The sequence below is a fragment of the Pristiophorus japonicus genome, chromosome 2 (genome assembly GCF_044704955.1).
Source record: "Pristiophorus japonicus isolate sPriJap1 chromosome 2, sPriJap1.hap1, whole genome shotgun sequence".
Classification (NCBI taxonomy): domain Eukaryota; kingdom Metazoa; phylum Chordata; class Chondrichthyes; family Pristiophoridae; genus Pristiophorus; species Pristiophorus japonicus.
In genome coordinates, this window is record NC_091978.1 from 281801923 (window position 1) to 281821906 (window position 19984).

Here is a 19984-nt window from a genome sequence, read left to right on the forward strand (position 1 = left end):
CTGGTTAGGCCACAGCTGGAGTACTGCATGTAGTTCTGGTCGCCGTATTATAGGAAGGACGTGATTGCACTAGAGAGGGTGCAGAGGAGATTTACTAGGATGCTGCCTGGAATGGAGAATCTTAACTATGAGGACCGATTGGATAGGCTGGGTTTGTTCCCATTGGAACTGAGGAGGTTGAGAGGTGACCTCATTGAGGTGTACAAAATTTTGAGGGGCCTGGATATAGTGGCTAGCAAGGTGGAGGGGTTAATTATGAGGGGGCATAATTTTAAGGTGGTTGGTGGAAGGTTCAGAAGGGATTTGAGGGGGGGCTTCTCCACGCAGAGGGTTGTGGGGATCTGGAACTCACTGCCTGGAAGAGTGGTGGATGCAGAAACCCTAACATTTCAAATATTCTTGGATCTGCACGTAAAGTGCTGTAACCTACAGGGTTACGGACCTCAAGCTGGTAATTGGGATTAGACTGGATAACCTTTTGTTGGCTGGCGCAGATACGATGGTAAGTACTGTTGGGAATCGAATACGGCCAGGGTGATCTCCCGGACGAGTTTCGATCGCCTGGATGGGTCGGAGAGGAATTTTCCCAGATTTTTTTTTCGCCAAATTGGCCTGGGTTTTTATCTAGTTCTTGCTTCACCCAGGAGATCAGATGGCTCTGGTTGGGATGGAAAGTTGAATGTTTTAGTGTAAGGTGTGTCGCAGTTGTGTGGGGTGGACTGGTTGGGCTGGGTGCTCTTTACCTTTCCGCCATTGTTCTTTGTTTTATATGTAACCGAAGGCCATGCGGCTCTTTGTCGGCCGGTGCGGACATGATGGGCTGAAATGGCCTCCTTCCGCGCTGTAAATTTCGATGTTTCTACATCCCATACCGTACATACACAAGGAGAACATTGAGCAAGAACTCAAAAGACTAGAGACTGAGAACATTATCTCTAAGGTAGATCTAAGTAATTGGGCTACACCCATTGTTGTTGTAGCTAAGTCTCAGATGGTAAGGTAAGGTTGTGTGGTGATTATAAAGTAACCGTAAACCAGGTTGTAGAGAGTAATCTACCCAATATATTGCCAAATGTAGAAGCTTTATTCACAATGCTGACAGGTGGCCAGATCTTCTCAAAGTTAGATCTCACAAATGCCTTCTTACAACTTGAACTAGATGAGGTGTCCAAGTCATGCTTGACTATAAATACTCATCTCAGTCTATATCAATTTAATAGGCTACCATTTGGAGTGTCTTCCGCCCCTGCCATATTCCAAGGGGTGATGAACCAGATATTGCAAGGCACTGTTGTTTAGCTGACATACTCATTTCAGCTCCAAACAGGCAAATCCATAACATATTGAATGAAGTGCTCAAATGGCTAGAGAAGCACAGAGTATGAGTGAGTGCTCCCATGTGTGTTATTTCAAAACTCAGTGGAGTACTTAGGGCACAGAGTGGACAAAGATAATTTACATCCAACCAAGGGAAAGCTGGATGCAATTAGAAATGCACCCACTCCCAAGAATATCACTGAACTTCGATCCTTTTTGGGTCTTTTGAACTATTATTGGAAGTTCCGACCAAATTTGGCTACAGTGTTACATCCACTGCATGTTGAAAAAACAGGACCATTGGAAGTGGTCAGAAGAATGCAACACAGCATTCAAGGAGTGTAAAAGCCAGTTGTAGAGAGTACCATGTTAGTTCATGATAGAGAATTCAAGCTCTGCAGCCCGGCTGCAGTTTTGAAAAAACACAGACCACATTGCATTAAGTCATCAATCAACTTGACATTTTAGGACCTTGGGTAGCGAGCCAATTAAAGGTTAAAAGACTATCAATTGAGCCAATAAGGTCAAAGAAGGTGATTCTTTTCTGTAAATTGAACCAGGTATAAGTACAGCCATTTTGGCCATGTGGTCTCAGAAGGACAAAGGCCTGGCTTAAAGCCAAGAGCTTGTTGCTGCTGCCAGAATAAAGTTACATTAAAACTACAATCGGAGTTCGTATTTCATTGGAAATTAAGAGATCTAACAATTTTGGCGTCACGAAAACGATCGCTGAGGAAAGAAACTGAATTTTGGACATCGGACCTACATACTGAGGTAAGGACTCCTCTTTATAAAAGTCCTCGGTCAAAAGTCTAAATTCGCCTCTCCTTCTACACGATTCCGAAAGCCTCCAGTTTGCGAACCCTCTGTTGGTAGTCGGCTCGAGGTCCCATAACTTCGGCGGTGTGTTAGTTAATTAATCACCGACCCACTGACCGGCTGGAAAGCCTACGACTCGAGACCCCAGTAAAGAAATCAGTATTATGGCAGCAGGAGATAAGAGCAAAGAATTGCCTACAACTGTTAAAGGTGGGCAGGCACCACCTGAGGTTTCGATAGATGAAATCCTCGAACAGTTGAAAGAATACATAGAGCAACAATTCGACTTATCTAAAACCTGTATTAAGATCCAACAAAAGTACGGAACCTCCAAAGGACAATGGTCCTTGGACGAGATTAAAAGGGTCTGGGGAAAAACGACCCATATGAAAAATAAAGAGCGAACTAGATGGTCCCTAGCTGTTATGGGACAGATCCGAAAGCGGAATGAATTTATAATGCGTTCCCAACATGATCGAGAACTGACCAGTACAAAGGACCAATTGCAAGCTGTTTGTGCACAGCTGCGAAAGAAAAGATTTGAACTTGAAAAGTCAGAAGCGGAAGTTAAAGATCTTAAAGGTGAAATTAAAGAATGGAAAAAATCATTTGGTCAAGAGACAGTAATAGGAAAAGGAAAATGTATCGGTCAATTCCCAGGGTACCCATGTTTGGATAAATTAAAAGCGCAAACCCGAAGACACGACCGAGGAATAGATACGGATTCTGAGTCCTCTGACGATACAGGGTCGGAGGATGAAGAATTAGGGGTGCGCTTTGCCCCGTTTAAAAAAAGACGAGTTGTAGTCAAATCAGAAGAGACTGCGGATGAGGGCGGAACCAAAAAAACGAGGAAAAGGGTGTATGCAGAATACTTATTTCATGATCCGGCAGACCCAGAGAAAATTGATAAATGGTCTAAGGAATTGCCCAATCCAAAGAAAGGGGGAGTAAAAACGTGGGACCAATTGGACCGCTTAAGAAATATATATCAACTTCATCCCTGGGACAGAGTGCAAATTTTGACCATAATGGTGCCAAAAACACAAGGAAGAAAATTGCACGACAAGATAGAAGAAGCTTTGGGGCAGGATGAGCAAGAATTAAACGCAGGATGGGAGGCGATTAAACACTGGTTGCAAGCCTTCAGTCCAGCTAAGACAGACTGGGGAAAAATTGCAGCCTGCCAACAGAAAGGAACAGAGGAGGTCCTGGAGTATGACGAGAGGTTTAGATACACGTGGCTAGAACATTCGGGTATGAATAATACGGATGAGGAAATGGATGAACAAGTGTTTGGACCCCTGAAAGCAGCTTTCGTGGCAGGTCTAAAGCCAGAACTGTCCAAAATGCTTAAAGTGGTGTTACCTGACTGGAAAGGTAGAGGAACTACCTTTGCAGCATTGGTGGATCGATGTAACCAATTAGATCGGGATATGGGAGCTAAAGTCCGCGCCCTACAGGCTATGGGATGGAAATCCAAGGATTCCGATAAACAGTTATGAGGAAAATTACCCGGAAAATGTCATTATTGTGGGAAAGGTGGTCACTGGGCCAAGACGTGCAGGGCAAAACAGAAAGGTCATGGCTGGGGAAGAGGACGCAGCCAGGGATACAATTCAGCCAACAAACCAGGCTTGTCACAAGATAACGACTTCATAGAAGCATTTAAGCGACTGACAATACAACAACAGAAGGAGTTACTCGGGATAGCAAAAAACGATTAGAGCCCACCCTGGTCCACCTCCTCGCACTAATACAACAAAGGGGAGATGGGCTATATATAATTGTGAGGGTGGGCGATAAGGATGTGGACTGTCTTTTAGACACGGGCGGAATTAACATGTTTACCCCTACAATATGGAGACTTTTTGCCGTTGGATGGTAGGGCACGTACAGCCTATGGAGTTGGGGGCCATAAAATGGAAATTAAAAGGACAACACCGGTACTTATTGATCTGGGTCCACATGAACTAACCACGCCAGTCTGGATAGGCCCAGTAGATCAACCCCTTTTAGGAATGGACGTTCTAATCCAAATAGATTCATCGTTGCATTTCGAGAATGGTTGGGTGACATGGTCAATTAGAACTTTGAAGAAAGAAGAATTGAAGGAACACACGATATGGGCTAAAGATAAGAGCGATTGTGGCCTACTCCAGATGGAGCCTGCGTCATTTACCAGGACCAAGCCTCCATGCATTAAACAGTATCCCATCAGTCCAACTGCCATCGCGGGAATCTTACCGGTTATTCAGCAATTGGAGAAACAAGGGGTGCTTATTAAAACGCATAGCTCCTCCAATAGCCCCGTGTGGCCGGTACAGAAATCTAATGAGACTTGGCGTTTGACTGTCGATTATAGGAAAGCTAACCAGTGTATTGATCAAAAAGCTCCTTTGGTCGCAGATCCCTCCACCATTTTTAATGCCCTCAAATCAGAACATAAATATTTCTCGGTTATAGATACGGCCAACGGATTTTAGTCGGTGCCTCTGGCACCGGAGGTTCGACAGTGGTTTGCTTTCACGGTCCAAGGACAACAGTATACTTGGACCCGGTTACCGCAGGGTTTCCAAAACAGCCCTACGGTATTCCACATGGCTTTACAAAGCCATTTGCAAGAATTACCTCCCCTGTCATCCACAGTCATCCAATATGTAGATGATATCCTGCTAGATTCAAACACGGAAGAACAACATGAACAAGATTTACGAGCTTTGCTGAACCTTTGGCTGAAAGGACATAAAGCCAGCATCGACAAAGCACAAATATCCCAAGAAGAGGTTGTATACCTGGGACAAAAGATTTCACAAAGAAAGAGAGAACTTACCCCGGATAGAACTGCAGCCATTCGGGCTGCTAAAAAAACCACCACTATTCAGGAACTAAGGTCTTTTTTGGGATTGTGTAACTTTAACAGAAATTGGATTGACTCCTTCACACAGCTTGCTCAGCCATTGAATGATATTTTAAAGGGGAAACATGCCTCTAAAGAAGCCATCACCCTCACTAAGGAACAGCAAGAGGCCTTCCTGAGTTTGAAAAAGGCTTTGTGTTCGGCACCAGCTCTGGGAATCCCCGACAGTGGTAAGCCATTTACCCTGTTTGTCCATGAGAAAGAAGGATATATGACAGCTATACTCACACAAGAACATGGGGATCGACAAAGACCTATTGGCTATTATTTGGCAAAACTGGATGCGGTAGCCCTCGGATGGGGAAGTTGCCTAAGGGTAATGGAAGCTACATGTCGAGCGGTAATGATCACTGTGGGTCTAGTCCTCGACCAAAAGCTGATTGTCAAGTGTCCCCACACCGTACACGCTTTGCTGTCTATGAATAGAATGTCTCAGGTGACGGCAGCTAGATGGACCCGCTGGACAGCAGTTTTGGAAGCTCCTAATCTCCATATCGTCCGGGCCAGCCCGGTTAATCCCGCAACTATGCTCCCGATGTCAGAATCAAGGGAGCAAGAGGGGGGAGAATGTGAAGAGCATGACTGCGTGGAGATTTTAAAAGAAACAGAAGAAGCGGCCTTAGCAGCAGAGGAGCCTCTGCACAACCCAGACCTCATCCTGTTTACAGATAGTTCCTCCTTTGTTGACAATGGTACCAGAAAAGCAGGATGGGCAGTTACAACCTTATATGAGGTAGTGGCAAAAGGATGTTTACCCTCAGGAACGTCAGCACAACAGGCCGAGTTACGGGCCCTGTCAGAAGCATGTCGAATAGCAGAAGGACAGACAGCTAATGTCTACACAGATTTGCGTTATGCTTTTGGAGTCGCTCACGACTTTGGTCTGTTATGGCGGAAAAGGGGATTCCTCACTGCTGCTGGTACACCTATCCGAAATGGAAAAGAAGTCCGAGACTTACTAGAGGCCATACAATTACCTCAGGAAGTGTCCATCCTGAAGTGTAAGGCCCATACCAAGGAAAATACCACAGAAGCACAGGGACATGCCCTAGCCGACCAGGCAGCTAAAGATGCTGCCTCACAGGGCATTCCCCCAGAAGAACCAACACAGATGTGCAGATTGAAAGCACTCAGGACTCTGACACGAGACCTTCAAACAATGCAAGGCGAGTGCTCCCGAGAGGAAAAATGGACATGGATTGAGGCAGGAATTAAGCTATGTGAAGATGGTGTCTGGAGACAAAGAGTTACTGACAAGCCAGTCGCGCTACAAGCGCTTATGCCTTTTTTAGCCCAACAGATCCACTCGTGGGGACACTTGGCCTCACAAAAGATGACGGCACGGTTCCAGAAAAGCTGGTGGGGTCGGGGATTTAAAAAACATGCCCAGCTGGTAGCAGACCGCTGTGTGGTCTGCCAGAAAAATAATTCTGGACTCATCACGGTAATGCCCCAACTGAGGCCCCCTGCCCCTGTCGGACCATTCCAGCATCTGTAGGTTGATTATATATCTCTTCCTTCATGCCAAGGATACACTAACATTCTTGTCATGGTTGACAGATTCTCCAGATGGGTAGAAGCTGTCCCAACTAAGAGAGCCACAGCCAATCACACTGCAAAGGTCTTGTGTAAGGATTACATTCCCTGATGGGGAGTCCCGAGTAGCATTGACTCAGATCAGGGAACACACTTCACAGGTGCTGTCTGCCAAAAAGTCTGTAGATTACTGAACATTATGTGGGATTTACACTGTCCTTATCATCCACAATCATCAGGACAAGTAGAGCGAATGAATCGAACTCTGAAACAACAGCTTGCCAAATATCACCAAGAAGTAACACCATGGCCCCAGGCACTACCAATAGTGCTATGTAGTATTAGGGCAACCCCGAACAGAACTACAGGTCTAATAAGGACAATTACTTTTTGCCAAAATGTATAAATTTACTGTATTACTGATTGTAGGTATTCTAGGCATAGGCCTATTTCTTACTAGCCGACCCTCTGCACCAAAGGGAAATAGTAGAGTACCAAGGGAATTACATGTAAATACCTTTTTATATATGTCATACATTTATGCCAAACAAGGTAACATTTCTAGTTGTTGGGTGTGTGTGTATATTCCTATTCACTCAAAGGGAGAGATTCCCTTGAGGCCAGTTCCCTTGAATATCTCGGAAATGGCTGAGTGGATAATTAATCAAAACAAAACAGGCAAGGCGTTTCAGGATACGGAAAATTGGGCACGTAAATGGAAGTCAGCAGGTTACAATTTGACTACCTTTGAAGGGGGATACCAACCATGCTACAATAATTCCAAACGGCCCCCATTTTTTGTTATCACTAATACAACGGGAATAAGACGACCGGGGGAATCGGTCTGTCTGATTAGAAACATCAAAGGAGGCCAAAATATGGGGTATAGTAACTGCTCCCGGAATTATAATATAATCAAGCCACGGAACCGTCCAAACTGGGCCGATGTGGGAATTTTTAACGTAACGGGGATTCTGAATAAAACAGATGGAAAAGCCTGGACAGGCCCCGGAGTGTTGCTGACAAAGAAACAACTAACATTCATTGCCTATAATGGCACCTATTGGGTGTGTGGCCACAAGGCCTACCCTTGGCTGCCCCAGAATTAGACAGGATCCTGCTATTTAGCCTACGTTGTGCCTTATATGTATCATATAAAGTCACTGCCGGAACATTTACACCGTTCTAAGTGAGCTATCACAGAAACAGAGAAGTTCTTTGCCATTCTGATCCCCAGGTATGGGACCGCCAAACTGGCAAGGGAATCCATTAACATGGCATCCGTTGTGGAACGGGTAGCCAATGATGCCTCAGAGGCCCTAGTTAAAATCAATGCAGAAATGGTAGCAATCCGCACAGTAGCCCTACAGAATAGACTGGTCCTTGATTACATCTTGGCTGAAAAGGGAGGTACTTACGCCCTACTCGGAACTAAGTGTTGCACATATATCCCAGATAGCTCCGAAGAAATTACCCACTTAGCGGAGCATATCCAAAAGGAGGTAGAAAAACTTAAGCAACCCCCATCATTCACTTTGTGGAGCGGAGCCATTGAATGGCTAGGTTCAATAGGAACTTCATTGGTGGAAGGTTTAATTCTATTTGTTGTAATTGTTTTACTTTTATATTGTTTATGTTGCTTAAATGTTGTTGCACCCAGGCGGCAGTAGCTGCTTCCCGCATGTGAGACACCTTGCAGGTCCCAGCAGACGTCTGTACGTGGCACAGGGGTATGTTATGCTTAAGGGAAGGTTGTTTACTGGTTGAATTAAGATATTGATTTGGATTAAATTGGAATAAGATAAATTAACCTACTAAAACCAGACTTCCATTGTGGCCACGATGGAACTCGGGTTGGTGTAAATTTGTGTGGAAGCTACTAGTCCGGACATGTGGCGAAACACATCAACAAATTTTAGAAGGAAACTCTATTAACATGTATGAAATTATTTTTTAGAATGTTTAACCAGTGATACCTGATGTTTTATGATTCAGTTTGTGAAAGAATCAAAGGGGGGATTGACAGACAATTCAAGCTCTGCAGCCCGGCTGCAGTTTTGAAAAAACACAGACCACATTGCATTAAGTCATCAATCAACTTGACATTTTAGGACCTTGGGTAGCGAGCCAATTAAAGGTTAAAAGACTATCAATTGAACCAATAAGGTCAAAGAAGGCGAGTTCTTTTCTGTAAATTGAACCAGGTATAAGTACAGCCATTTTGGCCATGTGCTCTCAGAAGGACAAAGGCCTGGCTTAAAGCCAAGAGCTTGTTGCTGCTGCCAGAATAAAGTTACATTAAAACTACAATCGGAGTTCGTATTTCATTGGAAATTAAGAGATCTAACAGTTCACTATGACGTATCTAAGGAGATCAAGCTAGCATGTGACACCTCTTTGTATGGAGTTGGGGCAGTGATCTCTCATGTACTATGTAGTGGAGAGGAGAGACTAATTGCTTTTGCTTCACACATTCTCAGTACGTAATTATGCGCAGATCGAAAGAGAAGCTTTGGCGTTGATTTTTGGGGTGAAGAAGTTCCACAAATACTTTTATGGTCATACGTTTACCATCATTACTGACCATAAGCCCCTGACAGCAATCCTCCATCCAAAGTCCCCAATTTCAACCTTAGCTGCAGCTTTAATGCAGAGATGGGGTTTGATTTTGTCAGCATATACGTATGACATTGAGTACAGCTGATCACATTAATGCTGATGCTATGTCCAGATTGCCATCTCCATCACGTTACACCCAATAGGGAAGAAGTGTTCTATCTTTCATACATTGATGAACTGCCAGTCACAGCTGAAGAGATTGGTAGAGTAACCAAACAGGACCCAATTATGTCCTCCCCAGAATCCAATTTTGGTAAATTACATCCAATGCATCCACTATCCCTGCCGCTACTTCTCTTAAGACCCTATGATCCAAGCCATCAGGTCTAGAGGATTTATCCACCTTTAGTTCCATTATCTTACTGAGTACCACTTCCTTAGTGATTGTGATTGTGTTAAGTTCCTCCCCCCCTCCACACCCATAGCCCCTGATGGATATTGTTAGTGTCCCTACTGATACAAAATATTTGTTCAGAGTTTCTGCCATCTCCATGTTCCCCATTACTAATTCCCCGGTCTCGTCCTCCAAGGGACCAACATTTACTTTAGCCACTCTTTTCCTTTTTATATATCTACAGAAACTCTTGCTATCTGTTTTTATATTTTGTGCTAGTTTTCTTTCATAGTCTATCTTCCCTTTCTTAATCATTGTTTGTGTCATTCTTTGCTGGCTTTTGAAAGCTTCCCAATCTTCTGTCCTCCCACTAGTTTTGTCCACTTTGTATGCCCTTGTTTTTAAATTGGATACCGTCCTTTATTTCTTTAGTTAGCCATGGATGGCTATCTTTTCTCTTATACCCTTTCCTCCTCACTGGAATATATTTTTCTTGAGAGTTGTGAAATATCTCCTTAAATGTACACCGCTGTTCATCAACCGTCCTACACTTTAATCTATTTTCTCAGTCCACTTTAGCCAAATCTGCCCTCATACCTTCATAGTCTCCTTTATTTAAGCTTAATACGCTGGTTTGAGATCCAACTTTCTTACCCTCCTTCCGAATTTGAAATTCAACCATGCTATAATCACTCATTCCAAGGGGATCCTTTACGAGGAGATTGTTTATTAATCCTGTCTCATTACACAGGACCAGATCTAAGATAGCCTGCCCCCTGGTTGGTTCTGTTTCATACTGCTCAAGGAATCCATCCTTTATGCACTCTATGAACTCTTCCTCAAGGCTACCCTGACCAATTTGATTTGTCTAATCAATATGGAGGTTAAAATCACCCATGATTATTGCTGTTCCCTTTTTACAAGCCCCCACTATTTCCTGGTTTATAATTCGACCAACAGAGTTGCTACTGTTAGAGGGGCCTATAGACTATGCCCACCAGTGACTTTTTCCCCTTATTATTCCTTATCTCCACCCAAACTGTTTCAACACCCTGATCATTTGAGCCCATATCGTTTCTCACTATTGCAGTGATTCCATCCTTTAGCAATAGAGCTACCCCACCTCCTTTTCCTTTCTGTCTGTCCTTCCAGATTGTCAAACACCTCTGAATATTTAATTCCCAGTCCTGGTCACATTGCAACCACGTCTCTGTAACGGCTATCAGATCATACCCATTTGTATGATGGAGATGGGGGAGTACAAAAGCAGGGAAGTTTTGCTACAGCTATACAAGGTATTGGTGAGGCCCACCTGGAATACTTCATGCAGTTTTGGTTCCCATATTTACAAAAGGATATACTTGCTTTGGAGGCAGTTCGGAGAAGGTTCACTAGCTTGATTCTGAGGATGAGGGGGTTGACTTATGAGGAAAGGTTGAGTGGGTTGGACCTCTACTCATTAGAATTCAGAAGAATGAGAGGTGATCTTATCGAAACCTATAAGGGGGCTTGACAAGGTGGATGCAGAGAGGATGTTTCCATTGATGGGGGAGACTAGAACTAGAGGGCATGATCTTAGAATAAGGGGCCGTTCATTTAAAACAGGGATGAGGAGGAATTTCTTTTCTCGGGGGGTTGTAAATCTGTGGAATTTGCTGCCTCAGAGAGCTGTGGAAGCTGGGACATTGAATAAATTTAAGACAGAAATAGACAGTTTCTTGAACGATAAGGGGATAAGGGGTTATGGGGAGCGGGCGGGGAAGTGGAGCCGAGTCCATGATCAGATCAGCCATGATCTTATTGAATGGCGGAGCAGGCTCGAAGGACCATATGGCCTACTCCTGTTCCTATTTCTTATGTTCTTATGTATTTGTGTCGTCAACTCATCTGGTTTGTTACGAATGCTACGTGCATTTAGACAAAGTGCCTTTACATTTGTTTTTTTTTACCCTTTTTTCCTGCTCGTTTCCTCTTTCCTTCAAACTCACTTTCTTTATTTTTGCTTTCTAATTACAACTTTACTCCCCTCCCTACTGAATCTATTTTCAGGTTCCCATCACCTTGCCAAGCTAGTTTAAACCCTCCCCAACAGCACGAGCAAACCCCCCCGCGAGGATATTGATCCCGGCGCTGTTGAGGTGCAACCCGTCCGGCTTGTACAGGTCCCACATTCTCCAGAAGCGGTCCCAATGCCTCAGGAAACTAAAGTCCTCCTGCCTGCACCATCTCTCCAGCCACATATTCATCTGCTCTATCCTCCTATTTCTGTACTCACTAGCTCATGGTAACAGGAGTAATCCGGAGATTACTACCTTTGAGGTCCTGCTTTTTAATCTCTCTCCCAGCTCCCTAAACTCTGCCTGCAAAACCTCATCCCTTTTTCTACCTATGTCATTGATCCCGATATGGACCTCTGGCTGTTTACCCTCTCCCCCCAGAATGCCTTGCAGCCGCTCAGTGACATCCTTGACCCTGGCACCAGAGAGGCAACATGCCATTCTGGAGTCATGTCTGCGGCCGCAGAAACGCCTGTCTGTTGAATCCCCTACCACTATAGCTCTTCCACTCTTCTTCCTCCCCCCTGTGCAGCTGAGCCACCCATGGTGCCGTGGATTTGGCTCTGGCTGCACTCCCCAGAGCCACCATCGCCCTCACCGTTACTCAAAACAGAATACCGGTTGGAGAGGGGACTCCTGCACCACATCCCAGCAGATTGGAAAACTGCAAATGTAATGCCCCTATTTAAAAAAGGAGGCAGCCAAAAAGCAGGAAACTATAGACCAGTTAGCCTAACATCTGTGGTTGAGAAAATGTTGGAGTCCATTATTAAAGAAGCAGTAGCAGGACATTTGGAAAAGCATAATTTGGTCAGGCAGAGTCAGCATGGATTTATGAAGGAGAAGTCATGTTTGACAAATTTGCTGGAATTATTTGAGGATGTAACAAACAAGGTGGATAAAGGGGAACCAGTGGATGTGGTGTATTTGGATTTCCCGAAGGCATTTGACAAGGTGCCACACAAAAGGTTACTACACGAGATAAAAGTTCACGGGGTTGGGGGTAATATATTAGCATGGATAGAGAATCGGCTAACTAACAGAAAACAGAGTCGGGTAAATGGTTCATTCTTGGGTTGGCAATCAGTAACTAGTGGGGTGCCGCATGGATCAGTGCTGGGACGCCAACTATTTACAATCTATATTAACGACTTGGAAGAAAGGACCGAGTGTAACGTAGCCACATTTGTTGATGATACAAAGATGGAACGAAAAGTAATGTGTGAGGAGGACACACAAAATCTGCAAAAGGACATAGACAGGCTAAGTGAGTGGGCAAAAATTTAGCAGATGAAGTATAATGTTGGAAAGTGTGAGGTCATGTGCTGACATGGATTGAGAACTGGTTGTCAGACAGGAAGCAAAGAGTAGGAGTAAATGGGGACTTTTCAGAATGGCAGGCAGTGACTAGTGGGGTACCGCAAGGTTCTGTGCTGGGGCCCCAGCTGTTTACACTGTACATTAATGATTTAGACAAGGGGATTAAATGTAGTATCTCCAAATTTGCGGATGACACTAAGTTGGGTGGCAGTGTGAGCTGCAACGAGGATTCTATGAGGCTGCAGAGCGACTTGGATAGGTTAGGTGAGTGGGCAAATGCATGGCAGATGAAGTATAATGTGGATAAATGTGAGGTTATCCACTTTGGTGGTAAAAACAGAGAGACAGACTATTATCTGAATGGTGACAGATTAGGAAAAGGGCAGGTGCAAAGAGACCTGGGTGTCATGGTACATCAGTCATTGAAGGTTGGCATGCAGGTACAGCAGGCGGTTAAGAAAGCAAATGGCATGTTGGCCTTCATGGATTTGAGTACAAGGGCAGGGAGGTGTTGCTACAATTGTACAGGGCCTTGGTGAGGCCACACCTGGAGTATTGTGTACAGTTTTGGTCTCCTAACCTGAGGAAGGACATTCTTGCTATTGAGGGAGTGCAGCGAAGGTTCACCAGACTGATTCCCGGGATGGCGGGACTGACCTATCAAGAAAGACTGGATCAACTGGGCTTGTATTCACTGGAGTTCAGAAGAATGAGAGGCGACCTCATAGAAACGTTTAAAATTCTGACGGGGTTAGACAGGTTAGATGCAGGAAGAATGTTCCCAATGTTGGGGAAGTCCAGAACCAGGGGACACAGTCTAAGGATAAGGGGGAAGCCATTTAGGACCGAGATGAGGAGGAATTTCTTCACCCAGAGAGTGGTGAACCTGTGGAATTCTCTACCACAGAAAGTTGTTGAGGCCAATTCACTAAATATATTCAAAAAGGAGTTAGATGAAGTCCTTACTACTAGGGGAATCAAGGGGTATGGTGAGAAAGCAGGAATGGGGTACTGAAGTTGCATGTTCAGCCATGAACTCATTGAATGGCGGTGCAGGCTAGAAGGGCCGAATGGCCTACTCCTGCACCTATTTTCTATGTTTCTATGCACTTTGGCGGAAAAAATCAAAGAGCAAGTTATTATTTAAATGGAGAAAAATTGCAAAATGCTGTAGTACAGAGGGACCTGTGGGTACTTGTGCATGAAACACAAAAGGTTATTATACAGATACAGCAAGTGATCAGGAAGGCAAATGGAATCTTGGCCTTTATTGCAAAGGGGATGGAGTATAAAAGCAGGGAAGTCTTGCTACAGTCATACAGGGTATTGGTGAGGCCACACCTGGAATACTGCATGCAGTTTTGGTTTCCATATTCATTAGGTTGATTCCGGAGATGAGGGGGTTGACTTATGAGGAAAGGTTAAGTAGGTTGGGCTTCTACTCATTGGAATTCAGAAGAATGAGAGGTGATCTTATCGAAACGTATAAGATTATGAGGGGGCTTAACAAGGTGGATGCAAAGAGGATGTTTCCATTGATAGGGGAGACTAGAACTACGGGGCATAATCTTAGAATAAGGGGTCGCCCATTTAAAACTGAGATGAAGAGGAATATCTTCTCTCAGAGGGTTGTAAATCTGTAGAATTCGCTGAATCAGAGAGCTGTGGAAACTGGGACATTGAATAAATTTAAGACAGAGATAGGCAGTTTCTTAACCGATAAGGGATTAAGGGGTTATGGAGAGCGGGTAGGGAAGTGGACCCGAGTTCATGATCGTATTAAATGGTGGAGCAGGCTCAAGAGGCCATATGGCCTACTCCTGCTCCTATTTCTTACGTTCTTATGTTCTTAAAGGTGTATGATTAAATAGCAAATGGCTGGCCAAACCAGCTATCAGAGAAAAATATTCATCTGTACTTAGTTCATAGGAATTCATTATTAGTGGATAAAGATTCTCTCATGTGGGGTGCAAGAGTAGTTATTCCAGTTAAGTTCAGGTCCAAATTATTAGGAGATCTTCACGACCAGATCCTGGGAATGTGCTTGACCAAGAGTTTAGCACAGTTACTTATGGTGACCAGGTCTAGAAAAAGATAGAGTACATCGTTAGTAAGTGTACGACATGTCAATCGGTAAGTAAGAAACCACCATCAGTACCATTACAGCCATGGAAATGGCCTCCTCAGTGTGGCAAAGGCTACATATAGATTTTGCTGAGCTAGAAGGACAATTGTTCATTGTGATTGACAGCCATTCAAAGTTGGTAGACGTGCTTCCAATGCGGAAAATAACAAACAAAACACTAGACAATTTGCAAAGATTGTTTTCTTCATATGGCCTCCCAGAAGAAATTGTGTCTGATAATGGGCCGCAATTTTGTTAAGAAGAATTTGCACAGTTCATGAGCAGAAATGGTGTGAAACATATCAAAGTTCCACCGTACCACCCTGTTTCAAATGGTGGAACACCCAGTACAAATTGTAAAACTTGCCCTCATTAAGCAAATGTTGGCTCCAAATCCAAAGAAACGACAGTTGTCGTTGGACCACAAATTGAGTTGTTTCTCAAACAACAGCCATGAACCAGGTTCTCATTGTTAAAGCCAAACTTGACATAGTCAGTAGAAGAGAAACAATTAAGACAGAAAGAATCATGATAGAGGTAAAGTCAGAGAGAGGTGTGAAATTAAATCAGAAGGCTAGAGTGAAGAACCATCATCAGAATGGTTAAAGTAGTTACCAGGAAGAGTAGTTAAGATATGTGGTCCTCACACATATTTGATCAAGATATTTGATCATGGGCAGGTTAGGCTTGTTCACATTGATCATATTTTACGTACAGATGTGGAAGGAGTTGAAAGTTCGAATGAATCAATTATTTCTGATGAGTCAGAAAGTCTTGTTATAAGTAGAATACCAGTAACAAATCCTACATCAGATGTACTAGAAATAAGTCCAAGAGAAAGTCAGAATTAAAGTCCGAGTCCGAGTCAGGCAGACAAACAGTTTGAAGTTGGAGAGAGTCCAAATGTAGATCAAGGGATGCTCTTGGAGAAAAACTCTTCTCAGGCTCAGCCGAGAATGAATCTAAGTTCGACACCATTTTTGGAAAGTTCTATTCGAGAGCGAAGATATCCTCTTGAAAACAGAAACCCAATGGTTAAGTTTGATTTGTAAATATGGCAAAATAAGTCCATATTTTTTGTTGTGTATAACCATGTAAGTTATGTATAATTATTATTTTTTTATGATTACTTCTTCATTAAGGAGGGAGAAGTGTCATCGAGCTCCACCTAGTGGATTACTGCTCTACCTAGTGGACTACTGTTGTAATGCAACTCCTGATGTGTAATAATAAAAGAGCCCTGATGTATTGGAGCCATCTTATAAAGTCTGTGTTTGTGATGTTGTAGAGAAGATATCACAAACAAACAAAACTAAAGAAAGAATAGACCCACCTTCAAGTGCAAAATAAAGGAACCGCTGCCGATGAAAAGGTAAGAAAACTAAATATTTTTACTTCCCTTCCTGTGGGTTGTGATGTAATTTTGATGTAAAACAACTTAAAGCTCACCACAGTGGAGTTTGTTCATTGTGTGAAGGATATGAATCTATTTTATTTCCATGTTTCATGTAGCTAAGACAGGAGGTGAATGGATTGACAGGAAGATCTCCTCTGATTACATTGCAGCTCAGCAAAAAGATCTCATTAGTCCAGATTAAGTTAATCTCAGGGAACCAAGTCCCACACCAAACTAAAAGCTGGTAAAACTCTGTATTCATGGTGACACTGGGATGCCAAGCTTTGACCTTTAATGTAAAACAGGAGGTATGAAAAGATCAAGTCATAACAAGTCAAACAGTTTATTACTACACAAAAGCAAAATACTGCAGATGCTGGACATCTGAAATAAAAACAGAAAATGCTGGAAGTACCCAGCAGGTCAGGCAGCATCTGTGGAGAGAGAAACAGAGTTTACGTTTCAGGTCGATTACCTTTCAAAAGGTCATAGACCAGAAACATTGGGTCAGAAACTGCGGCCTCTATAAATGCGTACGAGGTGCACACACACCTGTAGGGGCCGCACATGTTCTGGGTTTAGGCATGCAATGCGTATGTGCCTCAACCCGGAACTTGCGATCTGTCAAGATTTCTTTTGACAGATCACACGCATCTCCGGGAGAAGGTACTCCGCGGGCGGAGAGTTGGCCTATTTGCCCAACTCCTGCCCAGCAAATGTACTTCAAATTCTTACAGCTGGTAAAAGCAGGTGTAAGGCCTGCTTTTACCAGCATAAGAGAGCTTTAAAAGATAGAAAAATAAAATTGTCACGAATTTTTATATTAAAAACCCTGTCCATTAAGGTAAGTTTATTTTTACCTCTGTTAAAACATAAACACATTTTTAAAAAAAAATTTTGGCAAAAACATTTAATTAAATTCAATTTCAATGAATTTTAAATATGTGATGTGTTTTTAAAATTTATTTAATGTGTTTGTGTTTTGTGAATATCCCCATTCATAGTAATGGCAGCTCCGTACAAACGGAACTCATGGTAACTATCAATGGGAATACTCCATTTTGATAGGTTAGCCCGGCCCGCACTATCCCACTGATGCATTAGAAACACATACGTTGATGGGATACGTGGGCCTGTGCACCTGGCTGCGCATCTAGGCCCAGGACCAGAAGTTTTCGTACCTCCGGGTCCACCAGGTACTTTCGTAAAAAATTCTGCGGTCGGAGGCATCTGCCTGCGAGAAGCCTCCAACTGCAATTTCAGGGCCATTAACTCTGTTTCTATCTCCACATATGCTGCCTGACTGCTGAGTATTTCCAGCATTTTCTAGTTTAATACGATAGTGAGCTTCAAATGAACCATGTCTGGCATGTGAAATAGATACTTGTATTGCTCATGAATTTTGCAATGGGTAAAGAAACAAGTAAGTGAAGTGATGAAATTATACTCGTCAAACGTTACTGGTTGAGGAGAAATGAGCTGCTCAGGTTCATCCTCTGCAAAACACATAGCTGCAGAAGAGTAACTTTTCAACCTAAATTATAGAACAGTAAATTTGTAGGAACTAGGTCACCTTTATCCGTAGAGAGCTGCTCACATCCCTCGAGCAATAGTGTTCGACAGCTAATAGCCATCAGCTTGTGTGATGAAACACTAGACTGGCCCGGTTATTGCCTCAAATGCGACGTTAGACATGAGCTAAAAACCTCAGATTTATATTAAAAAAAGAACTAAAGCTATATTTTTTCCTTTGAGTAGTCTCCACTGAATTGAGATCTAAATTTGGCAAATAATCTACATAGGATTACATGGGATATGCGACACAGAACCAGTTCATGCCGCCGTTTATGCTCCATGCAAGCCTCCTCCCGTCTTTCCTCATCTGACTCCATCAGCATAACTCTCTATTCCCTTCTCCCTCATATGCTTGTCTAGCTTCCCCTTAAATGCATTTATACGATTCACTTCAACCGCTCCCCCTGTGGTAGCAAGTTCCACATTCTCACCACTCTTTGGGTAAAGAAGATTCTTCTGAATTCCCTATTGGATTTCTTGCTGACTATCTTATATTGATGGCCTCTAGTTATGCTCTTCCACACAAGTGGAAACATTCTCTCTGTATCCACTCTATCAAAACTTTTCTCAATTTTAAAGACCTCTATTGGATGACCCGTAGCCATTTTTCTTCTCAAGAGAAAAGAGACGCAGCCTGTTCACCCTTTCCTGATATGTATACCCTCGCATTTCTAGTATCACCCTTGTTAATCTTCTCTGCACCCTCTCCAGTGCCTCAAGATCCTTTTTATAATATGGTGTACAGAACTGTGGTTTAACCAAGCTCCGATACAGGTTTAGCATAACTTCCCTATTTTTTAATTCTATACCTCTAGAAATAAACCGTAGTGCTTGGTTTGCCTTTTTTATGGCCTTGTTAATCTGTGTCGCAACTTTTAATGATTTGTGTATTTGTACTCCGAGATTCTTTTGTTCCTCTACCCCATCTAGACTTGCTCCCTCCAAGTAATAGGCCACAGCTGGAATAATGCGTGCAGTTCTGGTCGCTGTCTAATTGGAAGGACAAGGGTGCAAAGTAGATTTACTAGGATGCTGCCTGGAATGGAGAATCTTAGTTATGAAGACAAATTGGATAGGCTTGGTTCGTTCTCATTGGAACAGAGGAGGTTGAGAGGAGACCTCATTGAGGTGTACAAAATATTGAGGGGCCTGGAAATAGTGGATAGTAAGGGCCTATTTCCATTAGTGGAGGGGTCTATTACGAAGGGGCACAGTTTAATGCGGTTGGTGGAAGGTTGAGGGGGGATTTGAGGGGGGCTTCTTTACGCAGAGGGTTGGGGGGGATCTGGAACTCGCTGCCTAGAAGAGTGATGGATGCAGAAACCCTCAGCACTTTTAAGAGATGGTTGGATGGGCACTTAATGAGCTGTAACCTGCAGGGTTACGGACCTAGTGCTGGTAATTGGGATTAGACTGGATGACCTTTTGTTGGACGGAGCAGATATAATGGTAAGTATTGCAGGGAATCGAATACAGCCAGGGTTATCTCCTGGACTAGTTTCGATCACCTGGGTTGGTCGGAGAGGAAATTTCCCAGATCTTTTTCTCCCTAAATTGGCCTGGGTTTTTATCTGGTTTTTGCATCTCCCAGGAGATCACATGGCTCCGGTTGGGGTGGAGTGTGAAATGTTTTCAGTATAAATTTAGAATTCAATAGAGGAGGACAAAGGGTTTAATTAGGAGGGGGAAAATAGAGTATGAGAGGAAGCTTGCTGGGAACATAAAAACTGACTGCAAAAGCTTCTATAAATATGTGAAGAGAAAAAGATTAGTGAAGACAAACGTAGGTCCCTTGCAGTCAGAATCAGGTGAATTTATAAAGGGGAACAAAGAAATGACAGACCAATTGAACAAATACTTTGGTTCACGAAGCAAGACACAAATAACCTTCCGGAAATACTAAAAGGACAGAGAGTCTAATGAGAAGGAGTAACTGAAGGAAATCCTTATTAGTCAGGAAATTGAT

The 19984-nt window shown here is 43.3% G+C and overlaps 1 protein-coding gene and 1 long non-coding RNA gene across 2 annotated transcripts in view; one reads left to right on the forward strand and one right to left on the reverse strand.

Annotated features, from left to right (window-relative positions):
- fhip1aa (FHF complex subunit HOOK interacting protein 1Aa) overlaps positions 1–19984 on the reverse strand; it is a 288301-nt gene that overhangs the window by 162411 nt on the left and 105906 nt on the right. The gene's annotated exons all lie outside the window — the stretch shown is intronic.
- LOC139246893 (uncharacterized) overlaps positions 1–19984 on the forward strand; it is a 41593-nt gene that overhangs the window by 13519 nt on the left and 8090 nt on the right. Inside the window, exon 2 of the long non-coding RNA XR_011590711.1 lies at positions 16190–16419. This is a non-coding gene — a long non-coding RNA (uncharacterized lncRNA). The remainder of the gene's footprint in view (positions 1–16189; positions 16420–19984) is intronic.